The sequence below is a fragment of the Palaemon carinicauda genome, chromosome 2 (genome assembly GCF_036898095.1).
Source record: "Palaemon carinicauda isolate YSFRI2023 chromosome 2, ASM3689809v2, whole genome shotgun sequence".
In the NCBI taxonomy this organism is placed as follows: domain Eukaryota; kingdom Metazoa; phylum Arthropoda; class Malacostraca; order Decapoda; family Palaemonidae; genus Palaemon; species Palaemon carinicauda.
In genome coordinates, this window is record NC_090726.1 from 57,538,476 (window position 1) to 57,554,292 (window position 15,817).

General features: G+C 42.6%; 1 protein-coding gene across 1 annotated transcript in view; it reads right to left on the bottom strand.

Moving 5' to 3' along the window:
• Positions 1 to 11,328, bottom strand: part of GlcAT-I (Glucuronyltransferase I) — a 122,086-nt gene extending 110,758 nt beyond the window's left edge. Inside the window, exon 1 of the mRNA XM_068356059.1 lies at positions 11,180 to 11,328. The gene's annotated coding sequence lies outside the window, so the exon portion shown is untranslated. The remainder of the gene's footprint in view (positions 1 to 11,179) is intronic.
• Between the last annotated feature and the right edge of the window lie 4,489 nt (positions 11,329 to 15,817).

Genomic DNA, 15,817 nt, shown 5'->3' on the forward strand with positions numbered 1-15,817 from the left:
TCTAAGGTCGGGATACGCCAGCGATCGCTATACAGGTGGGGGTGTACACAACAGCGCCATCTGTGAGCAGGTACTCAAGTACTTCTTGTCAACAAGAACTCAATTTTCTCCTCGGTCCACTGGTTCTCTATGGGGAGGAAGGGAGGGTCCTTAAATTCATGATCATCGGGTAAGTATATTCAAAAATTTATTTTACTAAGGAAAATAACATTTTTCAATATTAATCTTACCCGATGATCATGTAGCTGATTCACACCCAGGGTGGTGGGTGGAGACCAGCATACATGTTAACATTAGAAGCTAAGTATCCCGTATTTCATTTTAGCAGTTATTCAAAATAACAAACATAAAATAAATAAGTACCTGGTAAGGAAGTCGACTTGAACCATTACTCTGCCTTTTTTAAGTACGTCTTCCTTACTGAGCCTAGCGGTCCTCTTAGGATGCTGAGCGACTCCTAGGTGCTGAAGTATGAAGGGCTGCAACCCATACTAAAGGACCTCATCACAACCTCTAATCTAGGCGCTTCTCAAGAAAGAATTTGACCACCCGCCAAATCAACCAGGATGCGGAAGGCTTCTTAGCCTTCCGTACAACCCAAAAAACAACAATAAAAAGCATTTCAAGAGAAAGATTAAAAAAGGTTATGGGATTATGGGAATGTAGTGGCTGAGCCCTCACCTACTACTGCACTCGCTGCTACGAATGGTCCCAGGGTGTAGCAGTTCTCGTAAAGAGACTGGACATCTTTGAGATAAAATGATGCGAACACTGACTTGCTTCTCCAATAGGTTGCATCCATAACACTCTGCAGAGAACGGTTCTGTTTGAAGGCCACTGAAGTAGCGACAGCCCTAACTTCATGTGTCCTTACCTTCAGCAAAGCAAGGTCTTCTTCCTTCAGATGAGAATGGGCCTCTCTAATCAGAAGCCTGATGTAGTAAGAAACTGCGTTCTTAGACATCGGTAAAGCAGGTTTCTTGATAGAACACCATAAAGCTTCTGATTGTCCTCGTAATGGCTTTGTCCGTCTTAAATAGTACTTAAGAGCTCTTACTGGGCAAAGTACTCTCTCTAGTTCGTTCCCCACCAAGTTGGACAGGCTTGGGATCTCGAACGACTTGGGCCAAGGACGAGAAGGAAGCTCGTTTTTAGCCAAAAAACCGAGCTGCAAGGAACACGTAGCCGTTTCAGATGTAAAACCTATGTTCCTGCTGAAGGCGTGGATCTCACTGACTCTTTTAGCTGTTGCTAAGCAAACGAGGAAAAGAGTCTTTAATGTGAGATCCTTAAAAGAGGCTGATTGAAGCGGTTCGAATCTTGATGACATCAGGAACCTTAAAACCACGTCTAGGTTCCAGCCTGGTGTGGACAACCGACGTTCCTTTGAGGTCTCAAAAGACCTAAGGAGGTCCTGTAGATCTTTGTTGGTGGAAAGATCCAAGCCTCTGTGGCGGAAGACCGCTGCCAACATGCTTCTGTAACCCTTGATCGTAGGAGCTGATAGGGATCTTACATTCCTTAGATGTAACAGGAAGTCAGCTATCTGTGTTACAGAGGTACTGGTTGAGGAAACTGCATTCGCCTTGCACCAGCTTCGGAAGACTTCCCATTTTGACTGATAGACTCTGAGAGTGGATGTCCTCCTTGCTCTGGCAATCACTCTGGCTGCCTCCTTCGAAAAGCCTCTAGCTCTTGAGAGTCTTTCGATAGTCTGAAGGCAGTCAGACGAAGAGCGTGGAGGCTTGGGTGTACCTTCTTTACGTGAGGCTGACGCAGAAGGTCCACTCTTAGAGGAAGAGTCCTGGGAACGTCCACTAGCCATTGCAGTACCTCGGTGAACCATTCTCTCGCGGGCCAGAGGGGAGCAACCAACGTCAACCGTGTCCCTTCGTGAGAGGCGAACTTCTGAAGTACCCTGTTGACAATCTTGAACGGAGGGAACGCATACAGGTCTAGATGGGACCAATCCAGCAGAAAGGCATCCACGTGAACTGCTGCTGGGTCTGGAATCGGAGAACAATACATCGGGAGCCTCTTGGTCATCGAGGTAGCGAATAGATCTATGGTGGGCTGACCCCACAGGGCCCATAGTCTGCTGCAAACATTCTTGTGAAGGGTCCACTCTGTGGGGATGACCTGACCCTTCCGGCTGAGGCGATCTGCCATGACATTCATGTCGCCCTGAATGAACCTCGTTACCAGCGAAATCTTTCGATCTTTTGACCAAATGAGGAGGTCCCTTGCGATCTCGAACAACTTCCTCGAATGAGTCCCTCCTTGCTTGGAGATGTAAGCCAAGGCTGTGGTGTTGTCGGAGTTCACCTCCACCACCTTGCTTAGCTGGAGGGACTTGAAGTTTATCAAGGCCAGATGAACTGCCAAAAGCTCCTTGCAGTTGATGTGAAGTGTCCTTTGCTCCTGATTCCACGTGCCCGAGCATTCCTGTCCGTCCAGTGTCGCACCCCAGCCCGTGTCCGATGTGTCCGAGAAGAGACGGTGGTCGGGGGTCTGAACAGCCAATGGTAGACCTTCCTTGAGAAGAATGCTGTTCTTCCACCACGTCAGTGTAGACCTCATCTCTTCGGAAACAGGCACTGAGACCGCCTCTAGCGTCATGTCCTTTCTCCAGTGAGCAGCTAGATGATACTGAAGGGGGCGGAGGTGGAGTCTCCCTAACTCGATGAACTGGGCCAGCGATGAAAGTGTCCCTGTTAGACTCATCCACTGCCTGACTGAACATCGGTTCCTTCTCAGCATGCTCTGGATGCATTCTAGGGCTTGATTGATCCTTGGGGCCGACGGAAAAGCCCGACTCTGAATCTCCATACCTAGATAGACAATGGTCTGGGATGGGACGAGTTGGGACTTCTCTATATTGACCAGGAGGCCCAATTCCTTGGTCAGATCCATAGTCCATCTGAGATTCTCCAGACAGCGACGACTTGACGGAGCTCTTAAAAGCCAGTCGTCCAAATAGAGGGAGGCTCTGATGTCTGCCAAGTGAAGGAATTTGGCAATATTCCTCATCAGTTTGGTAAACACAAGAGGTGCCGTGCTTAGGCCAAAGCACAGGGCTTGGAACTGGTACACAACCTTTCCAAAGACGAACCTTAGGAAAGGTTGTGAGTCTGGATGGATGGGGACGTGAAAGTACGCGTCTTTCAGGTCTAACGAGACCATCCAGTCCTCCTTCCTGACCGCTGCTAGGACCGACTTCGTCGTCTCCATCGTGAACGTCTGCTTGGTGACAAAAGCATTGAGAGCACTGACGTCCAGCACCGGTCTCCAACCTCCTGTCTTCTTCGCTACCAGGAAGAGACGGTTGTAGAAGCCCGGGGATTGATGGTCCCGGACTATGACTACCGCTCCCTTTTGTAGCAAGAGCGACACCTCTTGTTGCAACGCTAGCCTCTTGTCCTTCCCCTTGTAGTTGGGAGAGAGGTTAATGGGAGATGTTGCTAGAGGGGGACTGCGGCAGAACGGAATTCTGTACCCCTCCCTTAGCCACTTCACAGACTGAGCGTCTGCACCTCTGCTCTCCCAAGCTTGCCAGAAGTTCTTGAGCCTGGCTCCCACTGCTGTCTGGAGAGGAAGGCAGTCAGATCCTGCCTTTTGCGGACTTGGAACCCTTCTTGGATTTGCCACGGTGACTGTCGGCACGGGTACCTCCTCTGCTGGAGGTTCTGCCACGAAAGGGCGGGATGAACCTAGTTGCTGGTGTGTCCACTGCTGCAGAACGGAAAGGTCTAGGCACGGAAGGTAAAGCTTTAGCCTTACGTGCGGAAGAAGCCATCAGATCATGGGTATCCTTCTGGATCAGCGAGGCAGCCATCCCCTTGATCAGCTCCTCCGGAAACAGACACTTGGAGAGAGGAGCAAACAACAACTCCGACTTCTGGCAAGGAGTGATCCCAGACGACAAGAAGGAGCAAAGATGTTCTCTCTTCTTAAGCACTCCCGACACGTACGAAGCCGCAAGCTCACCAGACCCATCCCGAATGGCTTTGTCCATGCTAGACATGATAAGCATGGCAGAGTCCTTATCCGAAGGGGAAGTCTTTCTGCTTAACGCTCCCAAACACCAATCGAGGAAGTTGAAGATCTCAAAAGCACGAAAGACTCCCTTCAACAGATGATCCATGTCAGAAAAGGACCAGCAAATCTTAGATCGTCTCATAGCCAGCCTGCGGGGAGAGTAAACCAGACTTGAGAAGTCGCCCTGGGCAGAGGCAGGAACTCCCAAGCCGGGTTCCTCTCCCGTGGCATACCAGACGCTAGATTTGGAAGCAAGCTTGGTAGGCGGAAAGATGAAAGCAGTCTTTCCCAGTTGCTTCTTGGACTGCAACCACTCTCCCATAACCCTCAAAGCTCTCTTGGATGAGCGTGCGAGGACAAGCTTGGTGAAGGCAGGAGCAGCAGACTGCATGCCCAGAGCAAACTCGGAGGGAGGAGAGCGAGGGGTTGCAGACACAAACTGTTCTGGATACAAGTCCCTGAACAAGGCAAGGACTTTACGAAAGTCTAAGGAGGGAGGCGTAGACTTGGGCCCTTCTAAGTCGGAGTGCGGTTCATCCAAATGTGCAGCTTCGTCATCCGATACTCCATCATCCGAAAGCTGAGTAGGAAGTGGCAAAGGTGGAGCAGAAAGCTGAACGGCTGAATCCGGCAGCACGGGTGCATGCGTAGCTGCTGCGGATCCAACATCATGCCGCTGCTGGTCAGTCTGCGAGCTGGCAACAACAAAAGCAGAGTGCTGGTGCGTGGGAGGGACTGCCGTGGGTTGCGGAGCATGCCGTATGGGATGCGGAGCATGCCGCATGGGTTGCGGAGCATGCCGCTTAGTGTCAGAACACGGCAGCTCTACAGCACCTTCCCACTGCTGATGCGGTAGCTCACGCATGTCAACAGATGGTGCAGCATGAACATGCGTCTGGCAGGGTGGACTGCGCATCGGTGGTGGAGCTCTCACAGGTGGAGTGTGGGAGCAGGCAGCCGCAGTATTTGCTGAGCGCACAACCGTGGCAGGTTGTAGGTTAACAGGTGCAGTGTCAACCTTCTCAGCATGATACTCTTGCATGAACGCAGCAAGCTGAGACTGCATAGTCTGCAGCATGGACCACTTAGGGTCTACCGTGGTTGGTGCAGCAACAGACGGAGTAGTAGCCTGTTGTGGAACCACTCTACCTCTCTTGGGAGGTGTGCAGTCTTCGGAAGACTGCGGCGAGTCCGAACTGACCCAGTGGCTACACCTGGGCCGTTGGACTCGCTCGGAAGGGACCTTACGCTTGAGAGGTCGTGAGACCTTGGTCCATCGTTTCCTCCTTGAAACTTCTTCCACAGACGAGGAATGATAGGGCTCATTCGTCTGTTTGTGGATGGGACGATCTCTGACAGATACGTCCGCAACCACTGAGGGTACATCCGTACGCTGATCAAGGCCTGCCGAACCCTTTGGTCCTTCGACATTGCTTCTCCCCTGGGCTTGGGAGCTTGCAAGAGGTCCCGGACTGAGAGGACGACTGGCACGAACAGATGTACCCTCATGCGCAACACTGACACTGACACTTTTCACTTCACTTGCACTAACACTTCCCACTGCACTTTGCGCTCATCTGCCAAAAGCTGATTACGGTCATTAGCCAATGACTCCACTCTGTCACCAAGAGCCTGAATGGCACGCATCATATCCGCCATGGAGGGCTGAGCACTAGTAGCAGGGTCGGGAGTCACCACTACAGGGGAAGGAATAGGTTGAGGGGCATGGGGAGAGGAAAAATCAAAAGAGCGAGAAGAACTCCTCCTGATCCTATCCTTCTCTAGCCTATGTGCATTTTTAAGGAATTCGTTAAAATCGAATTCCGAAAGCCCAGCGCATTCCTCACATCGATCTTCCAATTGACAGGATTTACCCCTACAATTGGAACAAACGGTGTGAGGATCTATGGAGGCCTTCGGAAGACGCCTAGTACAAGCCCTAACACTACACTGCCTGTACTTAGGGACTTGAGACTGGTCAGACATCTTGAATTGAAGAAAAAGTCAAGGGGGAATTCCAAAATCTAGCAAAGTTCGTTAACAATTAATCCAAATTAAATCAAAAAGCTTGCTAAGCTAATGATAAAGCTTCCTGAATAGCGAAGGCTAAAATCTAGAGCGAATACATCACCAAAATCGTGAAAAACAACTCCAGAATCAACAGCGTATCCAAGTAGGTCTTGCCGGTGGCACGACAGAGGAAAAATTGAGTTCTTGTTGACAAGAAGTACTTGAGTACCTGCTCACAGATGGCGCTGTTGTGTACACCCCCACCTGTATAGCGATCGCTGGCGTATCCCGACCTTAGATTTCTGTCGGGCAACGGAGTTGACAGCTACATGATCATCGGGTAAGATTAATATTGAAAATTTATTATTTCTATACTCATCTAGAACCATATCCCCCACAGTTACTACAGAACCCATTGGCCTGTAAATTTTTCATACAAAACAAGTTTCTTTCAAATAAAGCCTTGTACAAACCAACTTTGTATGCCCTTTATCTATTGTCAAAAATCCTTTCATAAGAGAAAAATTTACAGAAATAGTGTTAGCTTAACTATCACTTTATAAATTAAAACTTTTACAATCTTCCTCTGACTCAAATCTAACTTGCTGTGTGACTAAACCCTTAACTAGAAACAGCATTGCATTTTAGGAAAGAGACCCACTGACAATCTAAATTTAGAACCTAACTAGGAACTTCTACTTAGATATTTGTCTAGTTTAAATAAAACTTTACAGTCTTAACCACATAATCCTTTCTCTAAAGTTTCAATGACTTTCCTACCAAAAAAGGGGGATGTGGAAAAACTGATTCTAGCATTCACTCTTTAAATAATTATTTCTGAATATAGGTAAAGATATATTCATCTTCCCACCTTCAAAATAAAAAATTTGGAAATAATTTGTATTTTTCCTAACATACAAACCTGAAGCTATTTATTAGGGTATTACTTTCGGCAACGCTGAAAACCAGTCAAGACAATTTTAGAGAGGGATAATTACCCCATCCGCTAGTTAGCGGGAGGGGGTTGGGGGGTTGGGGTAGATTAGCTACCCTGGTCACTCACACCTGTCGGTTGAGTAACCACTTTTGCTTTCTGCTTTCTAGCAGGACTTCTGGGGGGACAGGGTGGCGGGCCAATTTGTATAAATAGCTTCAGGTTTGTATGTTAGGAAAAATACAAATTATTTCCAAATTTGTTATTTGTTCCGACACAGATACAAACCTTCGCTATTTATTAGGATGACTTACTCTTAGGAGGGAGGAAGTCCTTACCAACTGGCCTTGGTCATGACCTGGGGTCCTCTCTATTTCAATCTGTGATCAATAGTAGAGGGGACCCTACCCTCACTAAAATCAAAGTAGTTACAAGGTAACTCACTGATAGCGGCCTGCAGAAGCTTGTGTAAGAGAGACTCGTGGCTTGTCTTCGCGTAGGAACTCGAGGATTCTAAGACATATCCAATACCCTCCCTCAAGAGGTACAGTATTGGTGACGTAACAAAGTATTCACTCATACCCAGGATGCACTAGGGAAATGATTCTTACCTGCAGAGGGGTGAGGTCAGCTATGCTTCGGTCTTGCGGAGCTATTTCCCCAGGGGGGGAGAAGGAGAGAGAAAGAAGTGAGCCAGTTATTCTTTTCATTCACCCTAGACTAACCCGGGTAACCCCAGCCCTCAACCCTCTGCTACTTGTTCATCAAGGAGCCTGAGGCATTAGATCACTTGTTGTGTGGCCACCACAGGACCAATGGAGAAGGTTTCCATGCTCCTGTGGGTTACGTCCTTCAGATAGTGGGCTGTGAAGGTCGTCTGACGCTTCCACACGCCCACTTGCAATACCTGTGCCACAGAAAAATTTTTCTTGAACACCAGAGACGATGCAATGCCTCTAAAATCATGAGCTCTGGGTCGGTTGGACAGAGGAGGATCTGGATATAGAGTGTATTCGATTACTTTCCTTATCCAGGAGGAAATAGTATTCCTCGTGACCCTCCTCTTGACCTTCCCCGTGCTGCCAAAAAGTGCTCGTATACGGGGGCGAGCTTTTGCTGTTCTTTTTAAGTAACACCTCAGACTCCTCACTGGACATAGTAACAGTTGGTCTGGATCTTCGGTTACAGAACGAAGACTCTCTATCCGAAATGGGCCGAACCTGGAGTCTGGAGTCTGGCACACCCGGATTTGAATCTTAGCTACAAACTCAGGGACGAAGTTGAGGATTACTTTCCCCAATCTCCTAGAGTGGGAGACATCAGCAGATAGACCATGAAGTTCGCTGACTCTCTTGGCCGAAGCCAAAGCGAGCAGGAACACCGTCTTCCACGTGAGGTGTGCATCTGAGGCCTGGCGTAGTGGTTCATAGGGGAAGCCCTTCAGAGACCTGAGGACCCGAACCACGTTCCAAGGGGGAGGTCTTAGCTCTGCCTGGGGGCAAGTAAGCTCGTAACTACGTATGAGCAAAGAAAGATCCAACGAGGAGGAAATATCGACTCCTTTCAGTCTAAAGGCGAAACTCAAGGCTGAGCGGTAGCCTTTGACTGCCGAGATCGAGAGAAGCTTTTCTTCCCGAAGGTATACAAGAAACTCTGCTCTAGTTGGAACAGAGGCATCGAGGGGAGAGATACCCCTTCCACCACACCAACCACAGAAAACTGACCACTTCGCCTCGTAGACTGCCTCTGTGGATCTCTTGAGGTGTCCAGCCATTCTTTTCGCAACCGGCTGCGAAAAGCCTCTCTATGTGAGAAGGTGCTGGATAGTCTCCAGGCGTGAAGTCGAAGCGAGGTTACAGTTCTGTGAAAGATGTTGGCATGTGGTTGTTTGAGGAGGTCGTGTTGTGGAGGAAGCTCCTGTCCGCATAGCGGGACAATAACCATACACACACCGACACACACAAAAGAAAAAGAAAAATAATAAAGGCAAAGCAGTTTGTCAACGGGAGAGAGAGACGGCACGTCTACACTCTACCGAGCCAAAAGTAAAAGTGGTTACTCAACCGACAGGTGTGAGTGAGCGGGGTAGCTAGTCTACCCCAACCCCCTCCCGCTAACTAGCGGATGGGGTAATTATCCCTCTCTAAAATTGTCTTGGCTGGTTTTCAGCGTTGCCGAAAGTAATACCCTAATAAATAGCGAAGGTTTGTATCTGTGTCGGAACAAACACACATTACAGAAAAAAAGCATGCCATCCATCAATATATTTATCTTATGTTTATGACAAAAGAAAATTTAATGCTAAAATCATAACCTTTTAGTTCTGAGATAATAAAAAAAAAAAAAATCAAAGTTTAAACAGTGAACATTTTAAAAATAACACTACTTTTTAGATTACAGTAATCCAATCTGATAACCTGAAAACTTTCAATAGTAAAAACCACGAATGCATTCCCAATAATACCTAAAGAGGATATGTTTAAGCTTTGATATGTGAGTATGGTATTAGGCATGGACTTCTAATGCTTTATAGCCTCCAAAGGCAAAGACCCTTCCTAAACCAAAATCAAATTTCAACAATACTGTATATCCAATCTAATACTTGTTACTGAAAAAGTTCTTTGAATTGCACCAAATAAAATAACCCTTCCAAAATCATTGATACCAATTACAGTAAAGTATTAGTGAACTGCCTTTAGGGCCTTAAAATAAGGCATCTAGAAGACTTAGGACACTGAACTGGAAATTTCCATGTAAGCGTGCAAAAAGACTCCACCCGAGCTATACTGCCATTGGCAGTTCAGTAACTCTTAACTTGCTTAATTCCTCTCAAATGATGGAGAAGTAAGGAAAAACGTACAGACCTAGATTCAACCCGTCCTGTAACAGGATTTCCACTTACATATTTAAGAAATCTAAAACTAGAAAAGAAAACAGCATTGAGTTAACTAGGTATACTGTAAGCCCATGAGATTAGTTGGCAAAGGCAATGGACAGTCCTGTCACCTTAGTAAATAATAAATAACACACTGTACAATAAAAACACACTACAATCATGCAATCATCATTATTCTAACACTGCCATCACTAACTAATAAATATAAAAAAACTTGAAGCATCCCACTCAATAACCAGTCCTAGTAAAGGTAACTAGGGGGTCGTTTTAACGTTGTTAGTCCCATTGGTAATACCAAGTAAGGTTAGAAATGGGTGCCTTAGCTAAGGAAATATATGTTAGATTTAGCAAAATTGAATTAATCTACCCTTTCACTATGCATGAGCCAACCTGAATTTACCTATCTACAAACTTTTTTACCACTGCATCTTACATTGGTTTAGGGTAATGGACAGTTTCAATGATTAATAGAGGGCACACTGGTAAAGATTTACCAAAACCTTTAGAAAATTTCCTGAGGCATTTGGTTTTACCATAGGCTAATCAAACCGGGTAGTTTGTTGCAGGTTGGATACAACATACAATTTCTTTTTTTTTATCAGTTGGATTAGGTTAGATTAGAGTAGGGTAGGTATCGTATGGTAAAGTAAAGTAAAGTAAGATAAGGTTATGTAAAGTAAGGTAAGGGTAGGTTTGGGTAGGATGGATGGGGTGAATGTGGTTTGTTGGGACAGGTGTAAACTTTCTTATTAGGCTACTTGGCAAATATATTTTATTTAAGGGGAAGAGTTGTTGTTTATCTTTGTCTGAAATTTGATAAAAAGCTTGTTTAACAATTTAAGAAATAAGATTTAGTGTTACTTTGCCAGAAGTGAGGCCAGTTGGGAAGTAAACACAGGGTTGAGATTTAGTGTAAGGGTAAGGTTAAGGATATAATAATCTAAGGGGAGGGGTAGCGGAGGGACGTAGCCACATTAGTGAGTAAGTAGGTAAGGATACGTTGGGTTATCGGAACCAAACCCAACTTGCTAATCGTGTTAATTTGATGTATAGTGAAAACACATTCTACCGAATTTAATTGGTTAATTTGCACAACCATCTTAGGCATATCCTATTTAATATGTCAATTTTTGAGGAACACTGGGCAAAGAATGTCAGGCCGATTACGTAGTTTTTTAGTTCCACAGAGGGCTAAATTACGTTGTAATGTCAGTCATTAAGAAAAGACACGCTTTTTGCAATCATTACTCACTCTAATTTTCACTGTATACTTATGTACCACCGACTAATGCATACATTACCTTAATAAGTACAGTTATGGAAGGACTCTCGGGCAAATTTCAAAATTTACTTTCGAAAACAGCTGAGTCTCTGTTGTGAATATTTGTTCTTTGTGGACTTCAATAAATTATCCATTGAATACTATGATTTCAGTTACTTTCTCTACAAACAATGTCTATTTTACTCTCATTACTACTGATAATCATGGCTATATTTAACTATATGTCTTATAGTATCTAAAAGTGACCACCGCAAGTATTTAATTTTATAAGAACGTGAATACGTAGTGAACAGTTCCATTTTAGAGATGGAAATATGGTCTTTTCATTGAAAATCCTTCTTACCAACATTTAAAATTACAATGCAAAATATTTTACAATAATATCAATTCATGAAAAGATTAGCTTATATTGTAAACTTCTGATTACAACAAATGTTAAACCAAAATACAATAATAATACGTTAATAACTAATCAAAATATCGAGAATGCCAAAATATATCCAATGATATTGACCGGGTACCAATTTACATATTTATTGGCCTGTTTTAAATATCTAATGTTGCTACATTTTCGTAAAATCTATATGTTTAGAGAGGATCAAATAATACGCCCATCAACCAGCAGGTTGCTCAAGAAAATTTAGCAACTATTGTTTCTTTGTATTAATTAGTCAAGTTTGATTTAAGATTTCTTCATATCATTGTTATCCGTTTCTTTAATCGACATTAAAAAATTTAATGCAGTTTCTTGGCTTACTGGGCGACTGCACACCCACGAAAAATTTTGAAGGGCCGCCGAGGTTTAATATTTCTATCACTTACTACATTTCTCATTTATCCTATTAACCTATCCTTGCCGTAGGCTTACTTTTATATTTTTCTTTTATCGCACCACTGCCTTTGATGACTTTCAATAGTCCTTTTCAGTCACTTTAAAACTTTTTATGTCCAGAATTCTTTTCTGGCTACTCTACTTATTGCTTATCATTCGCCACACGCCAGTCCATTTCAATTATCTTGGCATTGTGGCCATGTGATCTATGTATGTAATCTTACCCGTTACTTTATATTGCGTTACTATTTTCTCTCCATCTACGTAGTCTTAACTATATTCCCTCATCCCACTTTATAATTATGCAATAGTCTACTAGTGTTAGTTTTCCATTTTCCTCTACATTTTCGTTAGTAATGAGAATACTCAAATTCACATTTTATACCAAGTGTACAACCATCCTGCCATTTATTGAAAATTCTCTTACATCCCCTCCTCATTACAATTAAAATCTCCCTCTATTAGTAGTTTTTTTTCATTCTCATTTTTCTTCTTTGTGTATTACTTTATATATACACAATCTTAATGCGGCAATTGTCCATTTTCATCGAGAGATTCACGTGTTTTATTATCTCCATTCACTTAAAATTCTACACTTCCTATTTCCTCCTTCATTTCTGTCAGTACTCCCACGCCTGTGTTTGTTATTCTTATAAATTTTATATAATTCAATATATATCTTATCCCTTTTCATAAATGCATTTCAGTCAGACAAATTGTCTCCTCCATAATTATTTTTATTTAATCGCTTTTACATTTACATAATAAATTTTGTACTTTATATATCTACCCGTTTTTTATGCTTCATCTTACCCTCTGTTTCTTTTATCCTTTTTCTTAAATACCTTCTTCGGTGTTGTTCCCACGTATGGTATTACATTTATTCTCGGCTTCTCCTGCATTATATGGACCGTACTGATCTATGTGCCATACCCTTAATTGGTTTAACATTCATCCCATCTGGCACTCGTGTGCCTATGTTAACTGATGTATGTTTTTGAGTTCGGACAACATATCTTTTACCCTTTGCTCTAAAACATATCATAGGACAACATAGCTTTTATCCTTCGCTCCAAAACATATAATGGGACAAGATATCTTTCACCCTTTGCTCTAGAACATATCCTACTTTAGTGAACCCTTCCCTGTCTTTTATATTTTTAATATTACTTTCATGACCGATATTATGGAATCTCCTGCTGTTTCTACCTACAAGTTGTTTTCCCATTATCTATTTCGGTCCCCAATAACACTCAAATTTACAGCCTCCTTTATTAAACGGCCAATATTTTTTTCCCCAAAATAAAATTTGCACTTAGCTTTTACTCTACTTCCTTGATGATAAATCATTGACTCGCGTTCTACTCCTGCTTTCCGTCATCGTTCGTGGTCTATGTCAAAGACTACATATTCTCCCTCCATTGACATATCTATCTCATTCTGTCTGCATAACGATTTCTCCATTTCTATAAGTATTTTGTATCCCTCCCAAGGTAAAATCTGTACTTGGTAACGTTTTCCTGATGCAAAGTACTTACTCTTTAATTATCTTATCTCGCATAAATGTCCTATTTTCATAACTTATCTTTATTCCTCTTAGTTTATTTCCTACTTTATTTTGTTTAATTTTATTTTTCTTCTATCTTGTTCTTTGCCTTCCCCATTCTGCTTAGTCACTCTGCAACTTACTTTTTATCTACCACATGTGTCTGCTTGTGTACTGCATTCGAGATCCCTGAAGGCTCTTCTCTATCTTCATTACCAAAGTCCCTAGTTGCTGTTTCGTATTCTCATCTATAATTTTAATTTAATTGTGTTATTTCACTCATCGTCGTATTTAGGTTTCCGATAGTAAGCTGCTTATCCGTTACTTCCTTAATCATTGTTTTCCGATGCCCTCTATATTGCCTACTTCCTCTATTATTATTACTACTACAGTACTACTGTTTGCTGAGCTACAACTCTAGTTGAAAAAGCATTTTTTTTTATCTCTCTGACCATATGTTATGTTTATAAAGTATCTTTCGTTCAAGAACGCCTTGCCTATAACAATTTATTTGATCCGTTCAATCTGATAGTATTTTTCCCTATAGTTCATTCCTTTTTTCTAGATTTTCCCGTTCTGTTTTACAGAACCGAAATAACCTATTATTTTATTACCAATTTAATGGTGAAATTTTTTTTTTTTTTTTTTAGCCCGACTATGACATGTTTAACAGATCTATGTTTCCAGCATCTATCACAGGATACATAAGCACAATCAGCTCCAAACCTTTTACTACCGAAGTCACTTATTTCACACTCTCTCAGATGATTCTCCTACCGCTGCTTCTTCCTCGCTGTCCATGTTTATCTCATCATTTCCTTGTACCCGAGTAGATGTTATAAATTGTTTCTTCAATTTTTTTTTGTCTATAAACTTAATAGTTTCATTGCCCAACACTTGACAACTGCTCCCTAAAGCTAACAATAATGCATGTTTTATTTTTCTCAGACCTAGCTAATCAACCTGTTTTTCCTCATTAAGCCTATATTCGTCACAATTTTAATCATTCCTTTCCAACCTTTGCTTTTTCACTAGATCTTATGTTCACACCTCTATTACTCATCTGAAGATACTTGACTGCTAGTCAGATCTCAAGAGAGAGAGAGAGAGAGAGAGAGAGAGAGAGAGAGAGAGAGAGAGAGAGAGAGAGAGAGAGAGAGCAAGCATTGAGATTGAAAGAAATATAAGACAAGGAGTTTTATTTGTACCAGAAGAAAATAAAATAAAAATGAGATTGAAACAAAAGTGAAGAATGAACCTGTAAGTATAGTTATGGCATATAAGCATATGAGAGAAGAGTATACAAATATAAAAAAAGGGGGAGTTTCATGCCACCCCCCCCCCCCCCCACAAAAAATGAAAATACAGACATGAGAACAGTAGGAAATAGAAAAAACAGCATTGGTAGCGAGAAAGAAAATATATGAAATAGTGGTTGTTCCAACAATACCTGCTAATGTACAGAGCAGAGGTGAAATAAAAGAACTATATGAAAGATCTGGAAAACCCTTCAATAAAGAATAAGAAATGTATGAACTACCATCTAGTATTCCATACTGGGGCATCATAACAAAAACATGACTGTCTGGTATTTTGCAGAATAGACTATAAAATCAATAATATTGTTCCATAACATCATAAACTCTTAACAGAGGCTTATCTCTTCCGCTTTTATTTTGTCGTACCCTTAATAACAAAGTGACTGGTGTCACAATGCATGATGTAGTGAAGCATCTAGGCAGTAATACTTTTCAGCAACAGTGTCTTACACCATTCAGGAAATATTAAAGGAATCCTTAATAAGTGGCATGTTTACTGTCCACTCCGAATTGTTAGAATCACCAGGCTTCACATACACCCTCAAAATTACCATTACCTTCAGACTGTAAGAGGATTAGGACCCTAAAAGGTACCAAATAGTCTTTTTGATATAGATGGAGTTCCTACCTAGATCTCCTGGGAGACATGGAATACAAATTTACTTCCATTCCTCAAGTTAATTTAGATGTGGCAGGGGTTTTCTTTCCAGAAAGTTTGGAAGTCGTGGTAGGAATCTGGAACGAACCCGTAAGTGGTGAGTACTATACAAGGTGAACTGTTGCCATTGCTGGAGAAGCCCTTACCTTGTTGAGTAATTTGATCACTTCTAGTTGCTATGACCTAGATGTAAATGATTTAAAAGTTCTGGACAAAGATGGTTTTAATAATGGGGTAACAAACCATGCATGGAGGTATTTGTAAATTCTCCATGAATTTTCAAGATATCTCCTTTTCCTAAA